We start from the raw sequence: 11317 nt of genomic DNA on the forward strand, positions 1-11317 counted from the left end.
AACCAGACAAAAACTTAGCAAAGAAATAACAGAACTGAATCCGAGCTTGAAAGACAAAAATATTTTTCTTCAATCTTTGATGAAGCTCTGACTGATTGACGGAACTCAGCAGCGTGTGGGTCGGGCCTGGAGTCCCCCTTGGAGGATTTCTGACAGACCCAATCTCGCCAGTGGCCACAGGCTGCCCAGTTTATCTCCTCTTGAGCCAGTTTGGCGAGTGGCCTTTCCCACGAGGTCCGCCCCCGCCTCTCCACTGCCGCACTGTCTAGGCGCAAGGCTGCCCTGAGCCGTCGTCTCGCTCGCTCGCGGTCTTGTCCCCGTGAGCGCGTACTGTGGTGGCGGCCTCTTCCTCGCCCGATACATCGCTTCTGCGCCCTCCGTTTTCGCCTTCATGGTTTAACTAGGGCCCCGGCGGTGGTGTCGATATTGTCCAAGAACCGCCTTTTGCCTTCGTTGGTTTTCTCTGGCTTTGCTGTATCTTGCTCTTCGCTGTCTCCTTGTTGCCTCGTCTCCGCTCTCCCGTTTCCTTTGTTGCTTTTTACAATGCTCTCGGAGTGGAAGCTGAGGTGCGTGCTTCTGGGCCGCTCGGTCTTCTCTGGTCAGAGCGCCTGCAGCTGTGCGCTGCCCCCTAGGTACCGCCCTGGCTGCACCCCGTGGACGTGGCTGCGTGGGGCTGCACCCCGTGGACGTGGCTGCGTGGGGCTGCATCCCGTGGACGTGGCTGCGTGGGGCTGCATCCCGTGGACGTGGCTGCGTGGGGCTGCATCCCGTGGACGTGGCTGCGTGGGCTCACTTTCAGCTTGGGCTTCATTCTCTACGTTTGGAGATGGCAGGCTGAATGCAGGAGTCACACAGGCGACTTCTTCTTGGGCCACCAGTGCAGAAGAGGTTCTTCATGGGGAGACTTCAGCTTCTGTGGAAAGGACCAGGGTCCCAGGGACCAGGGACAGGTCCACAGCCCCCGGACTCCCCTGGTGACTGCTCATCTTGCCGGATCCCGGCTTCTCCACCTGAGTGAGTATCCTGGCCCGCGTGGCTGCCCTTAGCCTATCCTTCTGTGCACTTAGAAATCGTCGCCACAGCCCCCTGAGACTCACAAGGAGACCAGTGCCCTCCTTTCTCCCTCTGGCCTTGCACAGGCTTCCTGGGCCCCGGTGTAGCCGGGGAGAGGAGGAGGGAGGCTCTGGAGTTGCCCAGGCACCGCTCGCCTGCTAAACCCACCGAGCTGTGGAAAACCCAGCCGGGCCTCGCCGGAGGCTTCTGCCCTCGTGGGGGGCGGGATCTGCGGTTGCCACACCATGGGCGCCAGGCGGCGGGCGGGCGTGGGGCTGCTGCTCTTCTGCTCCCCTGGAGTGCTGGCTGGGACTTGGAGGTGTGGTTGTCATGGTGCCTCCCCCAGGAGACACCTGGCCAGGGGGCACGTGGGTCTTCAGCGTCCCCCAGGACGGCTGGACCTTTGAGGGTGACTGCGTTCTGCGGGCTCCGACTCAGCAGGGATTAACGCTCGCGTGGTGACTAGACCAGACACTGTCTCCGAGAGTGCCCTTCCTTCGCCCCCAGCCAAGTAAGTCCTATTTTTTTTTTTTTTAAAGCAAAATCATGTCATTTGTTCTGCAGATATTTATTGTGTACTCCGTTCTTGGTCTGTGGGTGCTGTTTAAGGGGAGGAAACTGAGGCTCAGGGCAGTGGCTTGTCCCTGTGCAGGCAGCCAGGGGTGGTGGAGCTGGCTTGACGGCCCCTAAGGCCAACCACAACCCCCTCAGACACACACGGGCTCCCATGGATGGCCCTGCCTGGCAACCGGGGCAGGGAGGGCTTCACAGGGACACCTGCCGGGACATCTCAGCAGCCCAGACCCAGGCCTGACGAGTGGCCTTGTTCCTTACACCCCCAGCTCAGAGGAGAAGAGCTTTATTGTGGCTCTTGGTTTTTAAAGATTTCAGTCCACAGTGGGCTGGCGCTGAGGCAGGATGGCAGGGTGGAAGGGTCTGGGCGCAGGAGAGCCGCTCACCTCAGGTGCACAGGAAGCAGCAAGCGGAGGGCAGAGCCTGGGAGAGAGAGGAGCCACCCAGGCCAGGCCTAGGGACCGCCTCCTCCACCCAGGCCCGCCTCCTGACGGCAAGTCGGTTGTAGGGCCCATGATCCAATCACTGCCCCCAAACTCTGCCTATGAGTACACGGGGTTCCTGGAGCCATCTAAATATAACCCATAATAGGCAGTGATGGCACGGCGGGCATCTTTCATGTGGGAGCCAGCAACGCTGGGCTGCCACCGGGGTCGCCAGGGCACAGATACTGTGCCAGCTCTTTCTGTAGGCGTCACTTTCCTGTCTCGGGGGCAGAGACCCTCCTGCCTCTGAGCTGACCGCAGCTTAGGAAAGGCCCTGCCACACACTCTGGGCCATAGCGGAGGCTCAGAGCCACCAGTGTGCTGACCCTGGGCCTGGCAGACACACGAGCCAGGACTGGCACCCAGAGCACTTGGAGGGCCCAGCTTCCTCTGCCCCTGTTGCCTGGGTCTCTAGCAAGTGGCCAAGGGGTGGCAGACTTGGGAGGGCTGGCATCTGTGTGGCACCTTTCCCTGATGATCCCAAGGTCCAGCTGCCAGGAGCAGGGGTGGGCTGTGAAGGAAAATCCACAGGGCAGCTTGGAGGGGTAGCGGCAGGGAGCCCAGTTACTTCCTGTCAGATGCTGCAGGGTGACTGTGGGGTGGCAGGCCCAGGGGCTGTGAGTCCTCTGTGGGGATTCACCAGGGCACAAGTGCCAGGGCTCTGCACAGGAGCTTTGTAGGGGACGTGCTGAGGGAGCTAGATGAACTGTAAGACAGGCATAGACCAGGGCATCCAGAGAAGGGCGGCTGCTGGGAGCGCCAGGGCCTGGGGATGCGGGAGGTGGCTCTGGGCAAGCTCTTGTCTTCTGCAGGACCCAAGGATGCTGGGGCTAAAGCTGGAGTCATGGTGGGAACAGACTCTAAGGGGCTAGGGTTTTGGGGTCCTCCTCCGGGGCTCACCATTTTCCTGGGAAGGTGAGGGCTCTGGCTTTTCTTGGGCCTGGGGCGGGGTGGGCCCAGCTGCTGTGCTGGCCTGGGATGTACAGAGGGTGCATGTGTGTGCAGTGGACCTCCAGCCTCCTCTGCTGGCAAGGCCAGCCAACTCCGGCCTGTTGGCACCAGCTGTGGTGGCCCTCTGGGCAGGAGCCCGGTGGAGCTGGGATGTAAAATTGCTGCCTGTCTCTGAGCTTAGTTTTCCTTTTGGAAGACAGAAGTAGTAACGGCCTTGACATCTGACACGAGAACGGAGCCCATGGATTTGCAGGCTTTGGGTGGGGGGCCCCTCTGGTTCACAAGTCCTTGTGCATGGCTCCTGCTCCTCTGCCTGATGACCAAGGCCCTTGCAAGCCCAGACCACACCGACCTTCAGGACAAGGTCCTCCGTCCCTGCTGAGTGCCCACACCCTGCCCTGCCCTCACGCACCTGCCCGGTCTCCCTCTGGCCTCCCACTTCTCCTTAGACTCACCCTGTGGGGCCACCTTATGGGACCAGGCGCACCAAACTCAAGCCACTCAGCTCCCCTGGGACTCCCACCTTGCACCTCCACCTTGGAGGCATCCATGGGGTGCTGGGGTCCGGGGTACTGTCCTCCTGCGTGGGCCCAGGCGTTCAGCTGCACTGGCACCAGATACTCATGAACGCAAGCCAAGCAGCGTCTGCACCAGCTTTTACAACCACTGAAATGAGTTCACTCACCGTGCTGTGGTCCAAATATTTTGGTCATTTAGCTGCAACCTTCTGTGCTTGTGAAATGAAGTGCATTATTAGTCGTGCCTGACCCAGCGACAGGGTGGGCAGCTCCAATAAATCTCCTTGCCGCGAAGAAGGAGAAGACGCGAGGTTCCCGTCGGTGCAGAGGAGCTGAGACTGTGGAGGGGGGCCTGGGGGTCTGGAGCCCTCAGGGGTGGAGGGTGAGGGCCATAGGGCACAGGAAGGAGAGGAGAGGGCTCCAGGGACCCTCTGCAGCCTCTGGGCCATCACGTTGGGTGATGTGGCTGTGAGCTGATGCCTGGGGCGTCTGAATCAGGGAGACGGGCGCTGGGCCAAGCCGAGTCAGTTCCTGGTGGGTTCAGGCTGGGCTCCCAGGAGTCCTGCTGTTCCCCTGGTTATAAAGGAATAAAGGCTCCTTGTAGAAAATGAAGAAAGGAAGCAAGCAGGATGTGAAGACTCAGCAGCTCCTTACTAGACTTCACTGCCGTGGCTGGAGCCCATGACGGCTCACAGGGCAGGGGGACACGTGGCTTTGACTCTTGTGGTGTGCACTTGGGGTTGGTCCTGCTGTATGTGCCCACGCTGGCAGGCGTTCTGCTACCAAGCTAGGATAAGGCTTCCACTGGCTCTGGGCCCCAGAAGAGACCTGGCAGGACATCCTGGAGGTGGCCACCCCGTCACCTGCTGCTCCTCTGACTTGGGAGTGGGGGCCTGCTGTGGGCCAGGAGCATGTGACCTGGCTGCTCCTTGGTATGGTGACCTCAGGACAGCCACCCCTGGGCAGCTCCTGAAGCCCTCCTGCTCCTTCTGGCCTTCCCAGGTATAGAGCTTCTAAGACAGGCTGGGGCTGTGCCTGATGTGGGGAGGAACCCAGCGTCACACGGATGCCCGGGCTCCAGCCACCTCCTGGTCGCCCGCCGTATCTGGGGAGGGCCGTGGAGAGCCCAGACCTGAGCCTGCCCAGGTGTATGGGACCCTGGAGGATGGGCTGTGTCTATGAGCACCGGGACAATCTTGAAATTTCTCACGGGGTGGCTTAGACGGGGCAGTGCTCGTGCCCAGCCTGGGCAGGTGCAAATCCCCAAACCTGCCAGGCCTTGCAGGGCAGCTCACGGGGACAGGCTGAGAAAGTGGCAAGGGGACCTCCCCAGGGGGACGTGTTTCCCAAGGAAGCATTTTGCTCCAGGAAGCGTTTCCCTTGGCAGACACTATCACACTCAATCTTCACAGGCGAGCCTCTGTGTCCGTGTTGTCCCTGAGAAGCAAAGGCGAGTCCTTGCCTGTGGCAGAGGGGGCTGCAGCTGAAGCAGGATGGACCCCAGACCCTGAAGGCCCAGCTCCAACCCTAGCCACGGGCCTGGGCGTGTCGTGGACGCACAGGCGTGACAAGTCCGGGAGCCACAAGTGAACAACTTCAAGTCCACACGGGGCTGGGCCTTCCCTCTGCTGGGCTGTGGCACTGTGACTGGGCTTTTGGCTTCTCTTCTCCCATACTCATGGCCCTTAGGCTGTCCTTGAAGTTTGGGGCAAAGAGTCCCAGCTCTGGGACATAGGCACCCTTCTAGACCCGGGGGCCTGTGCCCCAGGGCTCTGGCAGCTTCCTCAGGGGCAGGGGTAGCTTCTGCCAGGGCTCCACCCTTCATGTGATGGGCATTGGAGAAAGGGCCCCAGCAGTTGTCAGGGCATCCTGGGCCTTTTCTGGGTGCCCTGGGAGGCTGCAGCAGGCTCTGAGGGAGGCAGAGGTACCTCGCTCAAGGGAGGCCTGGTCAAAGGACAGCAGGATTTCTTGAATTCAGGGAAGCTACTGGGGCAGGGGCCAGAAGTGTGACCCCTAATAGATGCTGTGAAGCAAGAGGCTGGGAGCCTGGTGGCAGGGACCCCGAAGAATGCAATGAGGAACCATGCCTTTGGCTCTAGGCCTCATGCCGCTATCCCCTGAGCTCCTCCCAGGTTCTCTGTCTAGCCTGGGGTCACTGTACCCCTCTGCAGGGGCAGCCGTCCGGGCTCCTGCTGGGTGACCTCATTTCCAGACAGGCCCCCATCCTGTGTCTTAGCTCAGAAAGGTCATTTTGGGGAAGGGGACCCTTGTTCACGGGAGAAACAAAGGCCAATTGTTGCCACAGGCTGGGAATTTTCAGCCTGTGCATGAGCTCCCCTAGGGACTGCGGCTGTCTCATCTACTGGGGCTTGGGCCTGAGCTGGGGTGGGGGTGGGGGTGGGGTAAAAGCACCCCACCCTGGCTTCCTGGAGCCAAGTCTTTGGGTACCTTCCAAAGCAAGGCTACAATGTCTCCCCTGAGCAAATATGCCTTGCTTCCAAGAGCCCTCGATCCCCTGACCCACTAATCCTTGCACTGACAGGTAAACCGAGGCATGGGAGGGGAAGAGTCTATGTCCGCATGGATGGCCCGAGCTGTGACCAGGGAGGGCAGCGCTGCCCAGGGCTTGAAGGAGAGCCAGATGCCTTCCATGAGCTGTGGTTCTGTTCTGCGGGGCCAGAGAATTGTTGGGGAGCTGACAAGCTGGGACCCCAGCTCTGCCGCAGAGCCCCCCCCCCCCGCCCAGCCAGCAGATCTGCGTTGTGCCGAGTGTGGTGGGCGGGTGGTTGTGCTGGGGCTGGGCCCTGGGTGGAATGTGGCGCGGCCAGTGCTGGGGCTGACCAGGGCGAGCAGGACTCAGTCTGTCCTGTGCTCCTTGCTGGGACAGGAGGGGCTGGCCGGGGTGGGGCTGGCCTGGCCCATGAGGAAGGTGACTCGGGGAGGAGGTTCTGCTCTGGGCCTGGACTTCATCCCCAAAGCCATGGGAGCAGGAAAGGGCTCTAACCTGGGAGTGGCAGTAGGGTGGGGCTTCCAGGCTGGGCCCACTGGCGGGTGGCGGGAGGGGCCCGGGCCTCCTGGGCCCTGCGCTGGCTCTGGGCGCCCACTTCGAGGCTGGCAACCTCACCAGGCTGAGCCGCTGCAGCCTGGAGCCCTGCCAGCCCCCTCTGGGCTGCACATGCCAATGCTGAGGGCCGGGTCCCAGCAGGGTCGCTGAGTGCCAGTGAGGGGCGTGGCATTTTCCAGTGCGCAAGCCCCAGGGAACACCAGGCCATCCTTCAGGGCAAACCATCACCTCTTGATGGCCACTATCAATAACTGTGCCCCACTCCCTGCCACCGAAGGGCGTGTCCGTAATGTTTAAACCACAGTGGTAGATGACAGAGACGGATTGATATTTTTAATCCCAGCAGACTATTATGGTTCATATCATGTCTGTCAAATAAATATTATGAATCAGTCCCCGTTATCTTTATGGGGGCAACTTGTCTAGGTGCGGGACCTGGCGGGGAGCTCCTTCCAGTGCCTCCTTCCAATCTTATGTATATATGTGTGAATAGAGAGAGATTTATGGAGCGATTGTCGATAGTAAATGCCCCTGGCGAAGCACATTATCCTCCTGCCTGATGGGCCGAGTGTGGAGAGGGCCCAGCGGCGCAGAGTTCTGAGGAGCTGGGATCCCAGGTTGGGTGAGGCCGACGCCTCCGGTTCTGTTGTCACCGTCTACGCATGGGCCACAGGGCCCTCTGGGACAAGCTGCTTCTTCAGAAGAGGAGGCTGGAGTTCACAGAGGCCCTTAGGCAAGGACCCGGAGGGACTTGGAGGTGGAGACGGCCCTGGGTCAGCACCCTGCTTCTGAGTGGTGCCGTGCACCTTCTCTCTACCCCTGGTTTTCCTGGGTGCCGTGAGCCCTCAGTCTTCTTCCTGGGACCCTTCTAGCTGCCTACCCAACCTAGGACCTCAGTGACTCCCAGCAGGTGGCTTGGATGTTGGCGGGAACAGCTCCCTAAAGGGAATCCTGGTTCTGAAATCCCAGTCCCAGTCCTGCCCACACACTGTCCCTGTCCTCCTAGGTTTGCTTTGGCCACTATACAGTCGCCAGGGCTCCCGGACTCCATCGATGCAGCCGCGCCACCACATTCCTTGGACCTGGCTGTTGGAGCTGCTGCCTTTCTTTCCTGAGCTGGTGTGGGTGTGGAGGCTGGGCCACTTGTCCACTGTCCAGGACGGGTGCAGGCGACATCCTGAGAGGTGGCTGCAAATGTTTCCCAGGCCTGGATCTCCTCTCCCTTTCTAGCCACTCTTCCACACACAAACAGAGAAGAAGACACAGGAGCCCAGGTGTGGACCAGCAGCTTTTCGGCACCCCGGATCGATGCAGAGATGGGCAGGGGTCTGACCCTTAGGTCCTCGTTCCAAGACCCTCTGGTCTTTCGGGTGGGCTTGGGTGAAGTCCCTGCCTCTCTGAGCCCCACCCACCCATGGCCAGCTTGAGTCATATGTACCGCAGGTGGAAACTATTACCCCAGTCAGCGCTGCACTGGCCTGAGGCACTTGGGGACAAGAAGGGGGGCAGATTGGCCTGCCCACCCCCACCTCTCGAGGTGTCACCACTTAGCAGCTTGGACCACAGATGCTCCCCTGGGGAAGGCCCATGGTGGCTCAGGCGATCTCCTCCTGGCCACCCGATGCGGGCCTCCAGCCTTGGGGTGCCCAGTGGCGCAGACACTGGCCTTTACAAATATTCTCCCAGCAATTCCAGCGACGGTTGACAAGGCCAGCACACAGAGGCGCATGAAGTGGCCCAACGCACCCTGAAAAGCACCCTTCAGGGGGATTAAAAAAGCCCAAAACAAAAAACAAATGCCTCTTAGAGGGCAGGTTGTAAATAGGTGGGTATTACTACAAAAATATTTTTGGCTGCAGAAGCACCAGCTAGGAGAGCTGGGGGTGGTTTTTTCCATGGGGACCTTGAACCTGGGCTGTCCACATGGGGTGGCTGACTGTCCCAGGCAGTTTTGTGGGGGATCATTTGTGCTAAAGAGCCCCAAATGGAGAGGACGGTACAGAGCAGCCACCGCAGAAGCAGTAGGCACCAGGGCATTTCCACCACAGAGCTGGTGCTTCAGCCTCCAGCCCGCAGTGCTTTGACGACTCCAGTTGGCCGGCCGGGGCTCTCCTGGGCTCTCCGGCCCAGCCCCTCTCCTGCCTGCTTGACACCTGGGCTATCTCTCTGTTCCCCAAGGCTGCCCCAATTCTGCTTGTGCCAGCCCGCCACCCTGGGGTTAGAAGCTCCAGGCCAAGAGCCTCCGGGCTCTGGACTCTGTGCCCCTCCCAGGGGCTTCTGGGAGAAGCAGGGGCTTCAGCTCCTAACAGCTTTCTGTAGCAGGGGCGCAGCCAAGGGCCCTAGTGGCCTCAGTGTTGGCCGCCTCTGTGGGAGGCGACCCCAGCCGCAGTTCCAGCCTTGCAGGCCTCCCTGAGCAGTCCTCCCACTGCACCGCCCGGCGTGCCCTGACCTGAGCTGGCTAGGCAGGCTGCTGGCTTTTCCTTCCACCCTCAGGCCAAGGCCGCACCGGCCCTTCTGGGCTGATTGCCTTGCTTCTGCCTCAACTGGATGAGCTTGTCCCCCAGCCCCCAAGGACCAGCTTCTGGAAAGTCCCTGGCCCCTGGTTGGACAAGCCTTGGCCTGTCCCTGTCCCCAGAACTCCTGTCTGTCTGCCACCTCTGCTCCACACTGCGGCTCCTTGGGCGCCTTAGTGACCATGCTGCCATCTACCACCTGCTCCTGGGGGAGGTGCCTGCTCTGCCTATGGAGTCAGCCCCGACTCCTGGACAGGGCAGGGTCATCCCTGCCCTACAGATAAGGAAACTGAGGTGTGGGACAGGAGTGGCCTGGCTGTGTGGCTCCTGAGAGGCAGAGCTGGTGTCTGGCCCCCGCCTTGTCCCTCTTGACCACACCTCCCCTGAGGACCTAGGGCCGAGCCCTCGGGACAGATTCTGTGGATGTTTGTTGACTGAGTGAATGATTCCCAGCATTGGTAAACAGCATTCAAATTTCTTTCCTTCCATCCTGTCTGCCCTGGACCCCTAACCCAGAGCCTAAGGCAGGAAGGCAGGGCTGCCACGCTGGGCCGGTGGCTGATGGGAACCCGGTGGAGCCTGCATAGGGTGTGCTCTGCTGGACCCAGGTTCAAATGCAGCTGTCACCACTGCTTGAGGCACATGCCCCCCTCGTTGGGCCTCCAGCCTTGCTGTCCTTGCAGGTTGCTGGGAGTGGTACTGTCCTCTGTACCTTGGCTAAAATGTGTCAGGGAAGGAGCTGGTGTCCTGGGCCCGGGGCTGCTATGCCTAGCCATATAGTTGCAGGCAGTGGGGAAGGTGACACAGGCCGAGAGCACAGGGCTCAAAGGGCTACTGGGTACTTGCTAGGGGCCACCCCAGGTGACAGGGCAGTGTCAGCACTCAAAAGGGCTCTGTCCCACCCTGTGTCCCGTTGGCCCATTCCAGCAGTACCTGGGGTTGTCTGCAGGGATCACTGGCCTTGCCTACAGCTGTGTTGGGGGCTCACCTACTCAGGTGCACCCCCACGGGGCATCTGACCCTCTGGACAGTCCACAACAGCCTCTGTTACTGTGGGCCACCAAGGCAGTCACACAGTAGGGGGGATTGGCAGGGCTCTCAGCCCATAGGCGCCAGGGCTGTGGCGTTTCTGGGCAGTGAGCGCCCCCCACGCGCCCCCCTCCATCCCACCCTCTACTCGGCCCACAGCATACAGCCCCCGTGACAAAGTCCGCTCTGGGAGAGTGCCCTCCCTGCGAGGCCGGCCCTGTGTGGGGTTAGGAGTGGGTGGGGCTGCAGGAGCCCAGGAAGGCGGGGCTTGGCTCTGCGCAGGTAGCTCACACCCAAACCCGAATTCCAGGCGCAGGAGACTGCGGGCGGGCGGCGGGCTGGAAGCGGAGGAGGTTGAAGCCGTCCAGGGCCTGAGAGCTTCCTTTCGTTTTTAAACAAACAAGTCTTGAATTTAAAAGTGAGGGCAGAGAACGACCCAAGGTGTAAAAATAGCCCGGGGCAACAAAGTCTACGTCCAACTCGGGCCACAGCACCCCTGGCGTGGGGCTCTGGAGAAGGGGTCCGCTGTGGCCCTCCCCTGTAGCCGGTTTGTCCTTGGTTGGGTCACGGTTGGAACCCCCTGGTTGTGACAGCAGGAGGTGGGCTGGGGGCGTCCTCTGCAGAGCACGGGTTCCTGGCCTGTTGTGTGAGGGCGCCTCGCCTTTGTGGGTCTCAGTTTCCCCACGTGCGCGCCTGGTGGGTGCTTGGCTTGTGCGGGGGGCCAGGGCTTGGGACAGGCGTGGTGGGGCCGGTCCGGGGTCCCTGCGCGCCCACGGCGGGGCTCTTTGTGCGACTGCTGCAGACAATAGCCTGGTCTGGGCTCCGGGCCCCTCTCCTCCTCCTCCTTCTCCTTCTCCTTCTCCTCCTCCTGCTCTTCCTCCTCCTCCTCCCCTTCCTCCTCCTCCTCCTCTTCGCCCTCCTCCTTCTCGCCTTCGCTGCCTTTGGGCCGCGGGGATTTTGGCAGCCTGGGAGGGTTCTGCTCGGGTCCGCCCACCTCCCCTGTGCCTCGCCCCTCCGCTCGGACACCCCCAGCAGAGGCACACTAGCAAGTTTGCGGGGCGTTCGCAACTCAGCACGGGGCGCGGGCGCGGGCGCGGGCGCGGGCTGCGGGTGCGCGCACCGGCGGGCGGT

The sequence above is a fragment of the Octodon degus genome, unplaced genomic scaffold, assembly GCF_000260255.1.
Source record: "Octodon degus isolate 3935 unplaced genomic scaffold, OctDeg1.0 scaffold00123, whole genome shotgun sequence".
Taxonomy (NCBI): Eukaryota; Metazoa; Chordata; class Mammalia; order Rodentia; family Octodontidae; genus Octodon; species Octodon degus.